This window comes from Heterodontus francisci, chromosome 12, assembly GCF_036365525.1.
Source record: "Heterodontus francisci isolate sHetFra1 chromosome 12, sHetFra1.hap1, whole genome shotgun sequence".
NCBI lineage: Eukaryota > Metazoa > Chordata > Chondrichthyes > Heterodontiformes > Heterodontidae > Heterodontus > Heterodontus francisci.
Genome location: NC_090382.1, coordinates 38,512,209 through 38,532,672, shown reverse-complemented (window position 1 = coordinate 38,532,672; position 20,464 = coordinate 38,512,209).

The window sequence follows — 20,464 nt, the reverse complement described above, 5'->3', positions numbered from 1 at the left end:
AGGGCCGATAGCTTTTGCAGTATCCAGTGCCTTCAGCCGTTTCTTGATATCATGTGGAGTGAATCGGATTGGCTGAAGACTGGCATCTGTGATGCTGGGGACCTCAGGAAGAGACTGAGATGGATCATCCACTCAGCACTTCTGGCTGAAGATGGATGCAAATGCCTTGTCTTTTGCACTGATGTGCTGGGCTCCCCCATCATTGAGGATGGGGATATTTGTGGAGCCTCATAGAGTCATAGAGTTATACAGCACAGAAACAGGCCCTTCGGCCCATTGTGTTGGTGCCGGCCATCAAGCACCTAACTATTCTAATCCCATTTTCCTGCACTTGGCTTGTAGCCTTGTATGCTATGGCGTTTCAAATGCTCATCTAAATACTTCTTAAATGTTGTGAGGGTTCCTGCCTCTATCACCTCTTCAGGCAGTGCATTCCAGATTCCAACCACCCTCTGGGTGAAAACATTTTCCTCAAATCCCCTCTAAACCTCCTGTCCCTTACCTTAAATCTATGCCCCCTGGTTATTGACCCCTCCACTAAAGGAAGAATTTTCTTCCTAACTAACCTATCAATTATCCTCATAATTTTGTATACCTCAATCATATCTCCCCTCAGCCTTCTCTGCTTTTTCAGTCTCTCTTCATAGCTGAAATGCTCCAGCCCAGGCAACATCCTGGTGAATCTCCTCTGCACTCTCTCCTATAGTGTGGTGTCCAGAACTGTACACAGTACTCCAGCTGTGGCCTAACTAGCGTTTTATACAGCTCCATCATAACCTCCCTGCTCTTATATTCTATGCCTCGGCTAATAAAGGCAAGTATCCCATATGCCTTCCTAACCACCTTATCTACCTGTGCTGCTGCCTTCAGTGATCTATGGACAAGTACACCAAGGTTCCTCTGACCCTCTGTACTTCTTAGGGTCCTACCATCCATTGTATATTCCCTTGCCTTGTTAGTCCACCCACAATGCATCACCTAACACTTCTCAGGATTAAATTCCGTTTTCCACATCTCCACCCATCTCACCAGCCCATCTATATCATCCTGTAATCTAAGGCTTTCCTCCTCAATACTTACGACACCACTAAACCTCCTCCTCCTATCAGTTGTTTAATTGTCAACCACCATTCACGACTGGATGTGGCAGGACTGCAGAGCTTAGATCTGATCGATCACTTAGCCCTGTCTATTGCATGCTGCTTTCGCTGTTTGACTTGCAAGTAGTCCTATGTTGTAGCTTCACCAGGCTGACACCTCATTTTTAGGTATGCCTGGTGCTGCTCCTGTCATGCCCTCCTGCAATCTTCACTGAACTAGGGTTGATCCCCAGCTTGATGATAGTGGTAGAGTGGGGGATATGCCGGGCCATGAGGTTACGAATTGTGGTTGAGTACAATTTTGCTGCTGCTGATGGCCCTCAGAGCCTCATGGATGCCCAGTTTTGAATTGCTAGATCTGCTCAAAATCTATCCGATTTAGCACGGTGGTAATGCCACAGAACACGATGGTGGGTACTTTCAGTGTGAAAGCGGGACTTTGTCTCCACTCGGACTGTGCGGTGATCACTCCTACCAATACGGTCATGGACAGATGCATCTGTGGCAGGAAGATTGGTGAGGATGAGGTCAAGTATGTTTTTCCCTCTTGTTGGCTCCCTCACCGCCTGCTGCAGACCCAGTCTAGCAGCTATGTCCTTTAGAACTCGTCCTGTAGCGGTGCTACCGAGCCACTCTTGGTAATGGACATTGAAGTCCATCATCCAGAACACATTTTGTGTCCTTGTTGCCGTCATCTGGGGGGCGGGTGACAGTAAGTGGTAATCAATTGGAGGTTTCCTTGCCCATGTTTGACCTAATGCCATGAGACTTCATGGGGTCCGGAGTCAATGTTGAGGACTCCCAGGGAAACTCCCTCACAACTGTATACCACTGTGTCGCCACCTCTGGTGTTTCTGTCCTGCCGGTGGGACGGAACATACCCAGGGATGGTGATGACGGTGTCGGGTACATTGTCTGTCAGGTATGATTCCGTGAGTATGACTATGTCAGGCTGTTGCTTGACTAGTCTGTGGGACAGCTCTCCCAACTTTGGCACAAGCCCCCAGATGTTAGTAAGGAGGACTTTGCAGGGTCGACAGGGCTGGGTTTGCCGTTGTCATTTCCGGTGCCTAGGTCGATGCCGGGTGGTCCGTCCGGTTTCATTCTTTTTTATTGACTTCGTAGCGGTTAGGTACAACTGAGTGGCTTGCTAGGCCATTTCAGAGGGCATGTAAGAGTTAACCACATTGCTGTAGGTCTGGAGTCACATGTAGGCCAGACCAGGTAAGGACAGCAGATTTCCTTCCCTAAAGGACATTAGTGAACCAGATGTGTTTTTACAACAATCAACAATATTTTCATGGTCACCACTAGACTATCTTTTTAATTCCAGATTTATTAATTGAATTCAAATTCCACCGTCTGACGTGGTGGGATTTGAACCCATGTCCCCAGAGCAGTTGCCTGGGCTCTCGTTACTTTGGGCACTATTACTAGTGTGGTAACATTACCACGATGCCACCATCTTTCCTCTGAATAGTCGTCATCCAGAACAACAGCTTGAGCAGTTTGAATGAGCTAGCTGGTAACGTTTTCATTAGCAAGACATTCAAAGCCATCTTGGAACATTAACGCTAGTGGAGACGTACCTCAAGGGTAAACATTGAAACAATAAGGCCTGTGAGAGATTGGAATTCTTAGACTTGGGTCTTATTCAAGTGCAAAAGAGAATACACTGGGAGAATCATGTGACAGTCCCCCCAGTCCGTGTGAAAACTTGGAGTTTCTTTTGAACACATCAGACAAGCATCTGGTTTAATGAGTGCAGGACTCCAGTAGGGTCATAGAGTCATGGAGAGATACAGCACCGAAACAGGCCCTTCGGCCCAACGAGTCCACACTGACCATCAACCACCCATTTATACTAATCCTACATTAATCCCATTTTCCCTCTCACATCCCCACCTTCCCTCAATTCTCCTACCACCTACCTACACTAGGGGCAATTTTTACAATGGCCAATTTACCTATCAACCCGCAAGTCTTTGGCATGTGGGAGGAAACCCACGCGGTCACAGGGAGAACTTGCAAACTCTGCACAGACAATACCCAGAACCAAACCCGGGTCACTGGAGCTATGAGGCTGTGGTGCTAGCCACTGTGCCACTCTCTCTTTCTCTCTCCAGGTAACACTGTAAATTTCGAACCCTGGCTGCTTGCTGCAAACATCCAAGTCTATCATTACTGCAGACAGAAACTCTGGGGAGAAAGCCATCTACATCACAGTCTCCAAGAAAACCCTAAACCAGGTGACCACCTCTACCAACCAGAAACTTCAGGACCACGAATCAATCTGGAAAACAACTGAATTACCAGACTCCACAGACTGTATATTATTTTATTTGTTCTGGACTCTAATCCAACCAAACTATTCTTCTTCATACTGTAAACTGTGTATGTGTGTGTGTGTGTGTGTGTGTGTGTGTGTGTGTGTGTGTGTGTGTGTTAAAGTTGGAGCGTAGTTTATTATTTTTACTTAGATTGGGTTTTGGTTTTAAGTACAATAAACTAACCTCTTTCTTGTTTAAACTGGAAAAAACCCTGTCCAATTATGATTTAGCACCAAAAAGGGTTAAACACTCACTGAATTGGTAAACACATTCACTGTTTAAAATAAATAAACCCTGTTGCGGTCAAACGCGGAGAGGGACAAGAGGGGAGCCTCCTCACTGATCGTAACACCAGATTCATGCATTATGACACTGCAGGTCACAGTAGGTGTTTAGAAAAAGGAGGAATTGTATTTAAACAGTGCCTTTTACAACCTTAGAACATTGCAAAGAGCTTCACAACCAATAAAGTACTTTTGAAGAGGAGCCAGTGTAGGGAAACGAAGTAGCAAGATCCCACAAATAGCAATGGTGAGATAATCTGATTTTGTGATATTGGTTGAGGGATAAAAAACTTTTAAACCAATAAGTAGGATAACAATTTGTATTTTTAATAATTAATAGTTGAATCAACATTTCTATACAGCTTTTATGTGGAAAAAATCTCATTGCTTTACTAGGGGAAAGGTGAACATAATACAAGCAGTGAAGAACAGTCTGAAACTCAGTCAATTGGTGTTTAGGTGGCTCTTAAATGTGGGGACAGAGGTCATTAAGCAAGAAGAGTGCAGACGAGGAAGGATGGGATTTCAGAGGCTGGAGCGAGAATGTGCAAGAATTTGAAAATGAGTGTGCAAATAGTGAAATCAATTTATTTGGTTACCAGAATTCAGCTGAATTCGGCAAAGACAGAGCAGGGAGGGTTGATCTGGTGTCAGTGTTTGTGCAGGAGAAGACTCGAGCCACAGAATTCTGGACTAACTGAACTTTGTGAGGAGGAAGACAGGGAAACTGGTGAAGATAACAACTGAGAAATCAATTCTCAGATGAAGAAGGCATGGAAGAGAATTTAAACAACAGAGGGTGTAAGGTGGGGGCATAAGAAGCAATGTCTCAGAGATGGTGGTCTTAGTGACAGACACGAGGCAGGATTTTCAAATGCCACGGGGTGGGGACCAGGTACAGACGGTATTTAAAAATTGCAGTCTCGGGGGAGCTTCTCTGGATCCCGATGCCTCCGGGACAGACTACAGTTTTTGAAAGTGAGGGTGGGGGTAGGGAGCAGGGTACCCACTGGCCTCCAATTAATGGCCCGTTAAGCTCCCAGTGGAGCTTGTCATCAGGCCGGGGAGGTCGGGACTGCAATTCTCGATGTGGATTCCGTGGAACCCAAACAGGCTGGTGAACGTAAGTGCACAGCTGGCAGGCTCACAGGGGGACAAAGGGAAACTTTTTTCCTCAGCTTAAAAATGTTAAGGCCCTCGGGGATCTTGCACTGAATCATGTGCATCACCTTAGATTTGGATGTTTGCACGTCGTCTACTTGTTTTATTCTGCTGATCCTCCAAGGCGTTGCCTGCTGTCTTTGGCAAGGCCGCAGCAGGCCCCATCATGGTTGCCGTCTGTCTTTGCAGGCGGCTCCCAACTCCTGGAGACACTCGGCAACACTAATTAGGCCCCAAGCTCACCTCCTGCCCAATTAGGGCATTTATATTTCAAAATAACATCGTGTCAGCAATGCAGTTGGGGCACAAGGCAAGGACTCGGAAATTATTGGGTTGAGTTGGGTTCCCGACCCCATTTTGAAAATCCAGCCCATGGAGTAGAAAGGTCGACCTGGGGTCAAAGCGATAACTGACTGAGCTGATGCAGTATCAGGTGCACTGGAATGAGTAGCAGAGGCAGATAGGCGCTAATAAGAGGCATGCAAGATGGTTTCAGTTTTCACGACGAAGCTGCAGGAAGGTCTGAACATATCCAGAACTTGATGTCAGCAAGACAACACAATGACAGCCCTGGAATCAATGACGGTCCTAGACAGTGACAGCAGTCGGCCATGATCAATGTAGAAACTGGCCCCATGTTTACAGGTGACTATGCCAACTTTGCAACACGCATCTGATGGACAGCATGGGAACCAAGAATGGCAGCCTGGGCCATACTAGAGACACCCATATGTGGCAGCTATTCCAGGAGTGGGAAAGGAAAGCATTTGAGGAGATGTAGCGGTTGCATTGTACTAGGTAGAAGTGGAGCCAGGACACAGCATGGTAGGCCATGGAGAAAAGGTAGCTACAGCACATTTGATGGTCTTTTGCTCTCTACAAATTAATATCCTGACGTTCAGGAACACATTTTACAAAATTCTTCCTGAAGATGACAAATGAGAGAAAACATTTGAACTTTCAAAGGTTTTAAAAGATAAAAAGTCAGCATTGAAAGTTTAAGTGCATCTGCCATATACAAAAAAACTTGTAAAAAGCGTACGTTTTACGATAACCAATATAAACAGGAAAATGTAATTATAGCAAGACTTCATTATCTATAATAGTTATAGCTCTACATGTCAAGCTATCTCTTTTTTGTTTTATTTGGCTGTCAAAATTTGCTGCCATTCAAAATTTTCAGCATTGTTTCCAATGTAATAAGAGATAAGAAATACACCTTCATTAATGTGTGGCTTGGGCTCCACCTGGTGGTCTAACAGAGAAGTTTTGAAGTTGGTGGTCATTTTGGTATCTTCTCTATACACTCACTGCGATCATTATTCAGAATGTATTTTAATTGCTTAAATCAATTTACAGGTTTATTGGGATTGATATTTTTAAAATCTAGACTGGATTCTAAATTAGGTTCAAAGAAAATCACATCTGTGAATCAGCTATTGTCAGGACAATCCGGGCAGAGTTATCGCAACCAACGCAAAAGATCAAGGAATTTTAAATGCAATTGAGTTACAGTCAAAATAACTTACATTCCCATTTCCCATGATCTTTTATGATGGAATTTGACCGGATCAGACTCCACCACACTCCCAGGTCGAAATTCTGCTGGTTTGGGATCTTCAAATTGTGCTCATTAGCCACATTTTATAAGTTTTCTCATATCAAGAGATATCTAATTTACTAAGAAACTGACTCATGTATGCTGATGAAACTATTACATGGTTCAGTATCTTTAAGTAATTTTCGATGATGTTAAATCAAGTTACTCACAAGTGGAGGACTCGACACACTTTATTAAAAATGCTTATTTTTGCTGATCAACCCATTTGCAGCTTTATTAATTAAATTGCACCAGTCTACCACTCTGAAATACATAGAGCAATACTTTGTTATGCAAAGGGAAAAAATGTTCTATGACACTGCCCGATTGTGCTGGTTCATGGAACATTTTACATTTGTTATTAAGAACATTGTTTTGGTGAAAATTTGATCTGTAACCTAACTAGCGCAATTTGCACCCAAAGCGGAAATTATTCCCCTAGCTCGGTTTACAAACATAAAATTTATTTAATCGATTTTTGTTCTTTTTTCCAAATTGAATAAATATAAGTTATACTTCAAGAATCATTAAAATGCTGCTATAAATACACCTTTGTGGAGAAAGTAGCCTCACTCTGCCACCTCCCAGCGTGGAATGCTCTCGATCACATGTTTCACTTCGCTTACGTGGTAGGGAGTGGGGGTTTTTTTTGGCCTTTGGATAGGGGAATATTTCCTATCACATTTAAACAACATTTTTACAACTAGGGCAGCACAGTGGTGCAGTGGTTAGCACCGCAACCTCACAGCTCCAGGGACCCGGGTTTGATTCTGGGTACTGCCTGTGCGGAGTTTGCAAGTTCTCCCTGTGACCGCGTGGGTTTTCGCCGGGTGCTCCAGTTTCCTCCCACAGCCAAAGACTTGCAGGTTGACAGGCAAATTGGCCGTTGTAAATTGTCCCTAGTGTAGGTAGGTGGTAGGGAATATGGGATTACTGTAGGGTTAGTATAAATGGGTGGTTGTTGGTCGGCACAGACTCGGTGGGCCGAAGGGCCTGTTTCAGTGCTGTATCTCTAAATATAAATAAATAAATAAATAAATTGGCCTCAGCAACCAAGATAAGTGAAAAGCAGTATTTCCTGGTCATTTCCACTGACCCCTAGTGGAATTCACATATGTGATTGCTGCATGAGGACCAACTCAGGTTAGGATGTGTTGCCTTTCATAATCAAATAGCATGTTCACTGTGGTTCACTGTCAAGGCTTCATATGAAACCAATGGTCCTTTGGTGAGATGCCAGTGAGCAACATTAAAGGCTGGCTACCCAACCCGAACCCGATGGGACCTGACGACATGTGTCGGGTCGGACACACTCGATCACAGGTAAGTGGCTCTAATGTTAATTTAATTTTTGGACTAGAAAGGTGGTTTTGTTACAGTTATTTTAAGCTTGTGCAGATCAGCAACAAAGTGAAAAATGGGAGGTAAGTTAACTGATGGTTGGGTCAGGTTGGGTCGGGCGCGGGAAAAAAATGGAAGGACTCGGGCCGGGTCGGGCTCGGGTCGAGTTTTCTTTTTGCAGACCCGAGCAGGCTTTTAAGCAACCCATGAAAGCAGCAAGGAATCAACGCCTTCAGAGGAGGAAGAAAGGGCAAACGGTGAGAAGGAGAAGTAAATCTGAAATCACATTTTGGAGAAATATAAAAATAGTACAGCAATCTGGTGTCAGCTGTGACTCAGTTGGTAGTACTCTCACCTCTGAGTCACAAGGTTGTGAGAGCAAAGATCAAGCTGACACCCCAGTACAGCACTGAGGGAGTGTTACACAATCGGAGGTGCCATTTTTCAGACAACACATTAAAGGGAGGCCCTGTCTGCCCTCTCAGATGGGCGTAAAAAATCCCATGGCACTATTTCAAAGAAGTGCAGGGGAGCTTTCCCCAGTGTCCTGCCCAATATTTATCCCTCAATCAACATTACAAAATCAGATTATCTGCTCATTATCATATTGCTGTTTATATGAATTTGCTGTGCACATACTAGCTGCTGCATTTCCTACATTATAACAGTGACTACAGTTCATAAGTACTTCATTGGCTGTAAATCACTAAAACATCTGGTGGTCATGAAAGGCACTATATAAACGCAAGTCTTTTTTTTCTTTTTCAATAGAAGTAGGGGACTTCAACTACCCTAATATAAAAGGTAAGGAAGGTGAAGTATTCTTAAAAGGTGTGCAAGAGAACTTGCTTGATCAGTATGTTTCTAAACCAATGAGGCTGGATCTAGTTCTGGGGAATGAAGTAGGCAAAGTGACCTTTGTTTCAGTGGGAGAACATCTGGGTAATAGTGATCATAACATAATTAGGTTTAAAGTGGTTATGGAAAGGGAAAAAGAAAAATCAAAGGTGAAAATACCCAACTGAAAAAAGTCAATTTCAATAATTTGAGAAGGGATTTAGCATCAGTTGATTGGAATCAAAGATTGGCCAAGAAAACAGCAAATGAACGATTGCAGGCCTTCAAGAGGAGATAGTTCAGGTACAAACCAAGCGTATTCCCATAAGGAGGAAAGATGGAGCATCCAAAGCTGAAGTTACCTGGATGACAAAGGAAATAGAGACTAAAGCAAGTCAGAAAAAGGTTTATGACAAATGTCAGATACAGAGTACAATCAAAAACCAAGCGGCATACAGAGTATGCAGGGGAAATTGAAAAATCTTTTATAAACATATATAAAGTGAAAGTTAAAGAAATGATGGGACCAATTAGGGACAAAGAAGGAAATCTTCTTGTGGAGGCAGTGAGCATGTCTGAGGTACTGAATGAGTACTTTACACCTGTCTTCACAAAAGAAAAGGATGAAGCTAATGTCACAGTAGAGGAGGAAGCAGTAGAGATATTGGATAGGATAAAATGGATAGAAAGGAGGTGTTAACTAGGTTGGCATCACTCAAAGTTAATAAGTTACCCAGTCCAGATGGATGCATCCTAGGTTTCTGAGGGAAATAGGGTGTAAATTGCAGAAGCTTTGACCACAATTCTTTCTTCTTAGATACAAGAGCGGTTCCAGAGAATGGGAGGATTGCAAATGTTGCACCGCTGTTTAAAAAAGGGGAGGGGGAGAAACCTGGTAACTGCAGGCCAATTGGTCTAACATTAGAGACAGGAAAACTACGAGAGACCCATTGTCAAGGATAAAATTAATTCTCAATTGGAGAAGCATGGGTTAATAAAGGATAGCCAGTATGGATTTGTTAAAGGTAAATTGCGTCTGACTAACATGATTGAGTTCTGTGATGAAGTAACAGAGAGGGTCGATGAAGGATGTGCAGTAGATATCATATATATGGATTTACAAAGGCATTTGATAAAGTATCATATAATAGACACATTCAGAAAATAAAAACAATAGAAGCAAAATAGAAGGACTAAAGGGGCATTGATTACATGTGTATCTAATTGGCTAAGGGACAGGAGACAGAGAGTAGCAGGAATCAGTGCTAGGACCAAAGTTCCCTCTAAGCTGCGTGGATGAGCACTCTCACAGCAATCAGTAATGTGCTGCATGGGGGACAAACAGACCATCTACCCTTCAAGATGCGCACGTGCGCAACCACACGACAATCTTAAAGGGACCATGCAGTGCAACAAATGGGTCGCACACAGTGAAGGGAAATTAGTGGGAATATTGATTAGGACCATTGCTATTCTTGCTATATATAAATGATCTGCATTTGGATACAAGGAATATTTTGTGGATGATACAAAACTTGGCAATGTAGTAAATAGTAAGGAGGATAGTAGCAGACATCAGGAGGGCAGACAGACTGGTAAAATGGGCAGACACATGGCAGATGAAATTTAATACAGATGTGTGAAGTGATGCACTTTGGGAACAACTTAGAAAGGGAGAATAATCTAAATGGTGCTATTTTGAGGAGGGTACAAGAGCAGAGGGCCCTGGAGGGGGCATAATCACAAATATTTGAAGGTGGCAGGGCAAGTTGATAAGGCAGTTGGGAAAGCATATGAAATACATCGTTTTGTAAATAGGGGCATCGCATACACAAACAAGGAAGTCATGCTAAACCTTTACAAATCACTAGTTAAGCCTCCGCTGGAGTATTGTGTACGATTCTGGGCAACACACTCCAGGAAAGTTGTCAAGACCTTGGATAGGATACAGACCAGGTTTATCAGGATGAGAAACTTCAGTTAGGTGTAGAGATTGAAGAATCTGAGATTGTTTTCCTTCGAGCAGAATCCATTAAGGGGAAGCCTACTATAGATATTCAAAATTATGAGGGGTTTTAATAGGGCGAAGAGAAAGAAACGGTTTCCTCTGGCAAGTGTCTGCATAACCAGAGGTTATAGATTTAAAATAATTGGCAAAAGTAGAGGAGAATTTATTTTCCATCAGAGGGTTACGTTCTGGAGCATTCTATCTGAAAGGGTGGTGGAGGCAAATTCCATAGGAAATTTCAAAAGGTAATTGGACAGTTACTCAAAGGGTTACGGGGATAAAGGCTGGGTTATAAGACTAAATTGGACATCTCTTTCAAAAGACTGGCACAGGCACAAAAGGCCAAATGGCCTCTTTCTGTGCAGTAAGATTCTATGATTGATGGAAAAATGCATTCTTTCGCCCATCCTAATCTGACTAATGTGCAGTCCAATTATTGGTGTAAAATATAAGCCTAGACCTACCTCAAGACAGAATGTAACATTTTTTTCTGGTATATTCCTCTAGATTAAAAACATAACAATTTGGAATTGAGGCTGGAGTTTGACCCATTCACAGGCATAGGGAAAGATCCCACCCCAACAAATAACTTATTGAGCTATGTAGTGGCTGAGATTTCCCCTATGGGGAAAGTTCTGTGGAGCCAACGTCAGAGCATGGGAACACAACAGACAGGTAATGTCACACCGAGTACAAAATCAGAAAACCAAGTGCAGTTTGTTATGGAGAGAAATATTTGGGGTTGGGGGAGTTATTTTTGCAAGTATAAGTCAAAAGCTCAAAGAACCAGGGAAGCTAAATTGAATAGCTCCATGAAAATGGCTGTGGGAATCGCAATGTGCATTTAACTGGCACCTATGAATTGAAAATCAGGCAGCATGCCAACTTGCTGCTCATTAGAATGCTTTCTACATACAGCCAACATTAACCACACCGTTCTGCGGCTGCACACTTCAGCAAGAGACCCAAAATCGTAACTTCCTACAACCATTTAAAATCAGACTGCACCTTTTAAATTGGAGATGTATTGTGGCTGGAGCAGGTCCTGGGAAAGTGAGGACTGGCACAGCATAGTAAAGATAGGCTCCAAACCTTTCATACATTCCACTTGGGAGGACTGGGAAGGAGGAAAGAGCCCCTGTATCCAGAGGGAACCAGGAGGCCCTCCAGACACACGATCGAAAGCAGCAGGAGCAGAGAGAAATGGAGGTCAATGCCAGGAGACAAGCCTCGAGGACCTGGATGCAGTGCTGCAAGAAGTACAATGATCTCACACAAGTAGTGAAGGTCAGTGACTGGAAGGGGAATGGGCACAAAAGATGTAGCATTAGAAAGGAGAAACAAGATGCATGAAGAATTGGCAGAGACAGATAGCACTAGAGTAAGACTTCTTTGGCCTCCTTGTCTCGGGAGACAATGGGTAAGCGCCTGGAGGTGGTCAGTGCTGTGTGGAGCAGCGCCTGGAGTGGCTATAAAGGCCAATACTAGAGTGACAGACTCTTCCACAGGTGCTGCAAAAAAATTGGTTGTCGGGGCTGTTACACAGTTGGCTCTCCCCTTGCGCTTCTGTCTTTTTTCCTGCCAACTGCTAAGTCTCTTCGACTCGCCACACTTTAGCCCCGCCTTTATGGCTGCCCGCCAGCTCTGGCGATCGCTGGCAACTGGCTCTCACGACTTGTGATCAATGTTACAGGACTTCATGTCGCGTTTGCAGACGTCTTTAAAGCGGAGACATGGACGGCCGGTAGGTCTGATACCAGTGGCGAGCTTGCTGTACAATGTGTCCTTGGGGATCCTGCCATCTTCCATGCGGCTCACATGGCCTAGAGTAAGAAATAGTAAGATATTAGGTGGGTAAATATACAAAGCAAGTAAATAAGGTTGGTGAGCTGCAGACACAGATAGCCACAAGGGAATATGGTGTTGTGGCAATAATGGAGACCGAGTCAAAAAAGGGCAGGACTGCGCACTAAATATTCCTGGATACAAGGTGTTCAGAAAAGATAGGGAAGGAAAGAAAAGAGGAGGGGTGACAGTATTGATTAAGGAGAATATTACACTGCTGGAGAGAGAGAATGTTTTGGAGGGGTCAAGGCAGAATCTATTTGCTTAAAGTTAAGAAACATTCAAGGTGCCATTGCACTACTGGGTGTATTCTATAGGCCACCAAATAGTAGAAAAGGTATAGAGGAGCAAATTTGCAAGGAAATTGCAGAGAGGAACAAAAATAGAGAAGTGATAATAGGAGACCTCAATTATCCTAACAGAGACTGGGGTAGTAACAGTGATAAGGGCAGAGAGGGAGAAGTGTTTCTAAAGTGTATTCAGGAGAATTTTATTGGTCAATATGTTTCTGTCCCAATGAGGAAGGAGACATTGCTGGATTTGGTTCTGCGAATGAGGTTGGTCAAGTGAATAAAGTGTCAGTAGGGAACATTTAGGGGACAGTGATTGTTGTATCCTAAGATTATTTATGGAAAATGACAAGGAGAAATCTAGAGTAAAAATACTTAACTAGAGGAGGATCAATTTCAGTGGGATATGAAGGGCTCTGTCCTGGGTAAATTGGAATCAAAGATTGGCTGAAAAAACAGTAAAGGAACAATGGGGAGCCTTTAAACAGGAGATGGTTCAGATACAGTTGAGGTACAAACCCACAAGGGGGAAAGGTAGGGCAACCAAAGCAAGAGCTCTCTGGATGGTGAGAGAGATAGAAAGTAAGCTGAAGCAGAAAAAGGTGGATGACAAATACCGGGTCGATAATATAAATGAGAACCAAGCGGAATATAGAAAGTTCAGAGGGGAAGTGAAAATGAAAATGAAAATGAGAGGAAAAGAAATAGTACTAGAAGAGACTGGCAGCTAACATAAAAGGGAATCTAAAAGAATCTATAGCAGGGGCCACCAAACGTTTCTTTAGTGGGAGCTACTTTTGATAAAAGAAAAATATCACAAGCCAGTCCTTGCCCTGCTCACACCACCCTCGCTCCCACACCCCCACCCCAGCTTGCTCCCCCTGCCCCCCTCGCTCCCCCCGCTCGAACCGCTCCTCACCGCTCACTCATCCCGTGGTGATCTCAGTGTGTGCAGTGACATCAGGATGCTTATACATGGATTAATGCTGGCAGGATCACATGAGCAAGCCAACTGCGTTGTCAGGAGCTTTATGCGAGCTACTCAAAGGACAACATGACCTACCAGTAGCTCAAGATCGATGTGTTGGTGACCCCTGATCTAAAGGCATATAAATAGTAAAACAGTAGTAAGAGGGGGGCTGGGGCTGATTAGGGACCAAAAAGGGGATTTATGCATGGAGGCAAAGGGCATGGCTGAAGTATGAGTACTTTACATCTGTCTTGACCAACGAAGAAGGTACTGCCTAATTCACAGTAAAAGAGGAAGTAGTTGAGATACTGGATGGGTTAACAAATGATAAAAAGGAAGTATTAGAAAGGCTGGCTGCACTTCAAGTTGATAAGTCACCAAGACCAGATGGGATGCGTCCAGTAATGCTGAGAGAAGTCAGGGTGGAAATTTGAGAGGTACTGGCCATAATCTTCCAATCCTCCCTGGGGTGGTGCCAAAGATCTGGAGAATTGCAAATGTTATACCCTTGTTCAAAAAGCATGTAAGGATAAGCCCAGCAACTACAAGCCAATCAGTTTAACCTCGGTGGTGAGAAAGCTTTTCGAAAGGATAATACAAGACAAAATTAAAAGTCACTTGGCCAAGTGTGGATTAATTAAGGAAAGACAGCATAGATTTGTTAAAGGTTTTTTGATGAAGCAACAGAGAGGATAGATAAGGGTAATGTGGTTGATGTGGTGTATTTGGATTTCCAAAAGGCATTTGATAAAGTGTCACATAATATGCTTGTCTGCAAATTTGAAGCCAATGGAATAAAAGGGACAGTGGCAGCATGAATACAAAGTTGGTTGGGTGATGGAAAAGAGAAGGTAATGGTGTATGGTATTTTTTCAAACTGGAGAAAGGTATACATGTGGGGTTCCCCAGGACCACTGCTTTTCCTGATCTATATTAATGACCAGACTTGGGTGTACAAGGCACAATTTCAAAATTTGCAGATGACACAAAACTTGGAAGCATTGTAAACTATGAGGAAGATAGTGATAGACTTCACGAGGACATAGACAGGCTGGTGGAATGGGCAGACAAGTGGCAGATGAAATTTAATGCAGAAAAGCAAGATACATTTTGGTAGGAAGAACGAGGAGATGCCATATAAAATAAAGGATATAATTCTAAAAGGAAGCAAGAACAGAGAGCCTTGACAGGTATATGTGCACAAATCATTGAAAGTGACAGGGTAGGTTGTGAAAGTGGTTAAAAAAGGCATACGGGATCCTGGGCTTTATAAATAGAGGCATAGAGGACAAAAGCTAGGAAGTTATAAAACACTAGCTTGGCCTCAACTGGACTATTGTGTTCAATTCTGGTTACCGCACCTTAGGAAGGATGTGAAGGCTTTAGAAAGGGTGCAGAAAAGGTTTACGAAAATGGTTCCAAGGTTGAGAGACTTCAGTTACATGGATAGGTTGGAGAAGCTGGGGTTGTTCTCCTCAGAGAAGAGAAGGTTGAGAGGAGATTTAATAGAGCTGTCCAAAATCATGAGGGGTCTAGACAGAGTACAGGGAGAGAAACAGGCAGAGGGGTCAAGAACCAGAGGACATCAATTTAAGGTGTCACAAAAACATGCCATGTCAAATGATGATTTTTAATCCACAGGCTGGAAACCAGAATTAAACTTTTAAAAAAGGAATAGATAAAAGGTGACTCCGTGATAGCAGATAAAAATAGCCACACCAATTTGCATCTCCAATGCATTGAGGTGGAGATGGATTGCCTACACAGATGTATCAAGAACACTGACCTGGAGAATCTGAGTGAACTACCTATCCTGTTCCCATTAGTAAGGCATTAAGGCCATCAACTGAACATTAAACTGGTGGAGATGAACCCTCAAACATACGAACATATGAATTAGGAGCAGAAGTAGGCCATTCAGCCCCTGTAGCCTGCTCTGCCATTCAACAAGATCATGGCTGATCTGTTTGTGTCTCGCATTCCACACTCCCATCTACCCCCGATAACCTTTGATTACCTTGCCTAACAAGAATTTATCTACCTTCGCCTTAAAAATACTCAATGATCCCGCCTCTACCACCTTCTGAGACAAAGAGTTCCAAAGTTGCACAACCCTCACCCAGAAAAGGAAACATCCTTTCCATATCCACCTTGTCAAGACCATTCAGGATCTTATATACTTCAATCAAGTCTCCCCTCACTCTTAATTCCAATGAAAACAAGCCCAGTCTGTCCAACACTTCCTACAAGACAGCATGCTCATTCCAGGTATCAATCTAGTAAATCTCCTCTGAACTGTCTCCAACACATTTACAACTTTCCTTAAATAAGGAGACCAAAACTGCACACAATATTTGAGATGTGGTCTCACCAATGTCCTGTATAACTGAAGCATATCATCTTTACTTTTATTTTCAATTCCTCTCGTAATAAAGAATAGCATTCAATTAACTTTCTTTATTGCTTGAACAATGGGACCCTAGTTATTAGAAGAGAATTCCAAGACATGGACTTACTGAGTTGCAAGAGGGAATATAGACTGGTAACCACCATGCTTAAATCAATGGGTGACAGTCATATGACAGGCCCACCATCTGTGTTCTTAAGCTGGCATTTCCTCCGCAGCAATGAGACAAACAGCTAGATACTGACAAGAGAAGACCCAATTGGGGTCCCTCCTTCCTCTTGCTCTCTCCAATCACCTTGCAAGCTTTGAACCCTGCCTATTGACCATAACCACCCAGGCGTTTCCCTGCTGCAGACGAGAGACTCCTTGAAGGAAATCAGCTGCACTACTGCCTCCAGGGAAACCACTGAATTAGCCATCCACATCTTCAAATCGGAAACATCAGGACCACCAAAGGAAAGTTGCATAACCATTGAATTCAGCCCGAATTCAGCTGAGTCACCAACCTCCACAGATTGCATAACCCTTTTATTTCTCTGGACTCTAATTCGACAAATCTATCCTTCCTCACTGTGTAACCTATTTGTGTGCGTGTGTGAGAGAGAACTTAGCGTGTCTGCATGCGTGTGAAAGTTGGAGTGTATTTTATTTTGCTTAGATCAGTTTAAATACAATAAAGCTAACCTCTTCCTTTGTTAAACTCAGGAAAACATGTCCGATTGGTTCTTTTTATGATCATGGCACATAATCAGTTAAACACTGACTGAATTGGCAAGTACATCCACTTCAAAAAGAAATAAACCTGCTGTGGTCAAACAAGGAGAAGGAAAAGAAGGGAGCCCTTCAACCTCTTCTCATCTGATCATAACAAAGGTGTTGGCAAAAGCAACAGTGACATGAGGAAAAACTTTTTTTACACAGCAACTGGTTAGAATCTGGTATGTACTGCCTGAGAGTGTGGTGGAAGCAGATTCTATCATGGCTTTCAAAAGGGAATTGAATAAGCACCTGAAGAGAAAAGAAAATTGCTGGGCTATGCAGAATATTGATTGTAAGCCAAGATGTTCAGAGAAGAGCGAGGCCTTCCATTAAAAAGAAACCTTACTGAAGATATTAAAAGACAGTTCAATAGACAAATATAATCATGTTATTGTAAAATATGTAATTGACTGTTTCTGATTTATTTCTCCTCTTATTTTGGAGACTTGAAACTTCAGTAGGTGGCGAGGTGGGGTGATAATGACAGAAGAAAAAAAACTGGAAAATATTTTAAATGTTTTTTTCTAACCCGGTGGCCAGACTGTGCAATCACAGGGGGATATAATCTCATTATAAAATAGCAGCTTTATTTATTTTATTTAGAGATACAGCACTGAAACAGGCCCTTCGGCCCACCAAGTCTGTGCCGACCATCAACCACCCATTTATACTAATCCTACACTAATCCCATATTCCTACCATATCCCCACCTGTCCCTATATTTCCCTACCACCTACCTATACTAGGGGCAATTTATGATGGCCAATTTACCTATCAACCTGCAAGTCTTTGGCATGTGGGAGGAAACCGGAGCACCCGGAGGAAACCCACACAGACACAGGGAGAACTTGCAAACTCCGCACAGGCAGTACCCAGAATTGAATCCAGGTCGCTGGAGCTGTGAGACTGCGGTGCTAACCACTGCGCCACTGTGCACAGGCTACAACAGAGAAGATTGATCTTTAAGATCCATTATATTATCACCAATAGGAGTAACAGGTACATAGTGAATTTGCAGTGAAACATGCATCCCATAAACTAAAGTAAACATATAAGAGATAGCTAGATACAGTGACCGGGACTTTCATTCACTCATGGGGGCAAGAATGGGAGGAAGCGTGCTTTGAAAATACAAAGTGATTCCTGACAACGCTGGCCGCCACTGACGTCATCAGGCTGCGCCGCGGTGCGCACATGCGCAGACCGGCTTGAAAATAATGCTCCTGGATGGTGTGTCAGTGTCCTGATAGCTCCACACGCACTGGTATTTTCAAAGTGAGGGCGAGGACGGGGGGGGCGTTGGGGGAGGGGGGAGCCAGGAACCAGCTCACTTCCAATTAAGGGCCTGTTAAGCTCCTTGAGGAGAGTGTTAACGGGCTAGGAAGGGCCAGAAGGTGATTTTCATTTTGCAAATCACCAAACCTGAACAGTCTGGTGCATGTAAGTGCACAGCTATCGGGTTCAATGCAAGGAGCAATTAAGTAATTTTTTTTTAATGAGGAAAAATTTTTGCCACTAGGGGTTTTTGAGTGAGATCGGATGCAGTACTTTTTAGTTGGCCGTTTGGCCATTTCTATGCACAGTGAGGCTGCTGGCCCTCCAATGTCCTGCCTCCTCTTTTTGCAAGGCAGTGGCAGGTGCTATCATGGCTGGCGTCTATCTATGACAATTGTGCTCAGCAGACAGCTCCTGTCTCCTGGACGAGCACAGCGCCACTAATTGGGCACCAAGCTCGCCACGGCCCAATTAGGGCATTTACATTTGATGATTGCGTCACCTGAGCGATGCAGATGCGGTGCGGGTAGGGACTGGGAAATCTGGGTGTCAGGTTCCCGACCCCGGATTGAAAATAAAGTCCAGTGTGGCAATATTCAAATATTCTTTGAAACTGAAAATGTCCAACTTTTTTTTTTTAACCTAAACAGATTTTGATGCTGATATCCTTTATCTTGCTTACAAGCTAGAAAGATAGTTGGAGAACACTTCTAATCTGCTGTGCAGTACTCGCCTGCTGTCTGCAGATTGTCAATTCCATTACAAGGCAACTCATTATTCAATAGCTAGGTCACTCCGCTAGTGATAAAAGAACAAAACAGAACAGGAAAAGGCCATTTGGGTTGAGCAAGCCTACTCTCTCTGCAGAACATTTACTATCCATACCTCCAATCGCCCGCATCACCTGCCCCCATCCCCAATGAATTCCAAATATCCAGAATATGCATCCAATTCCCATATCACCTCTATTCAAACTTGGCCTGTTTAGGACACACCCCGCCCATCCACCCCCACCCCCACAAATCCCCAAACCCAGTAGCACAGGAACCGTTGCATTTTCCTGTACATATAATTATATCAATCTATTCCTATTCTCTAGCCACCAATACCATTTCGAATCAGATATTTACTCAGCTCTTTCTTGAAGGCGTTAGTTGATACTTCAACTATACAATAAACTGTGATGCAGTACAGCTTGTGTTTGTTTTTTTGAGATGGTCCCTGATTTGGGGCTAGGTGTTTCCAGGTTTTGGGAGGTCAAACCCAGGTTAGACAATCAAACAGTCCTATGACTAAGGAAAACCCTTTTATTTTTGCTAAGGACATGTGACTGGCAGGTTAAGTTTCAGTTTCAAGAAAACTTTACAGACTGTCTAGCCAGAAAAAAAAAAGCCTGTTGTTGTGACCAGGTGAGGACGGGGTCTAGGGCTCCCCTCTCAACCTATTCCTGGTTTGGCCGTAACAGGGTTTAATTTTTAAAACACTGTGTTTTAGCTTCCCCCACAGTGAATCCTTTTTCACTGCTCGCTAATTGTAATGGCAAAGAAATCAACTGGACAGGTTTTGTTAGATTTAAACAAGAAAGGTGTAAGTTTATTAACCTTCAAACTCTAATTCAGTTAAAACTATTAAAAATACACGACCTGACCATGCTAGCATGCATACGCAATAAACACACATGCATATAGAGACAAAGGAGGAGAAAGAGTTAAAGAGGAGAGATTTGAAGTAATATGGAGCTCAGTTACTCATTTTGGGATTCGATGTAAAGCCTTTGATTGCAGTTAAGTCTTGCAGTTCTTGTTGGGGCCCAGTGCACACTTTCACTTATTTAGCTCATACCAGAAGGCTGCAGGAGTCTTCTCTCTTGAGGCTGGAGTTACTTCAAAGGGTCCCTGGAACTTTGCGTGAGAGGGAGGGAGAGAGATAGGTGCTCCCTTCTTCAAGTTCAGTTGCAGTCTGTTCTCCAACTGTGGCACAATTCAAAAAACTCCAAATTGTCCAGCAGGTTAGTCATGTGAGTAGCTCCTTAATTGAAACAATGTGCCCAGTGAGGTTTGTGGATTTTCCCCCAAGCTTGGCAGACACTCTCAGTGGCGGGGGGGTGGGGGGGAGCATGCTGGCCTTTTACACATTCAATGTTTCTTGATCAAAGTCCATCTGGTTAATTGAATCAGGGAGCAGTTCCATTTTCTCTCTTATTCAACTGTCTTTTAGAATGCAAATGTGCAGCCATGTTTTCAGCCACTGCTGTGGT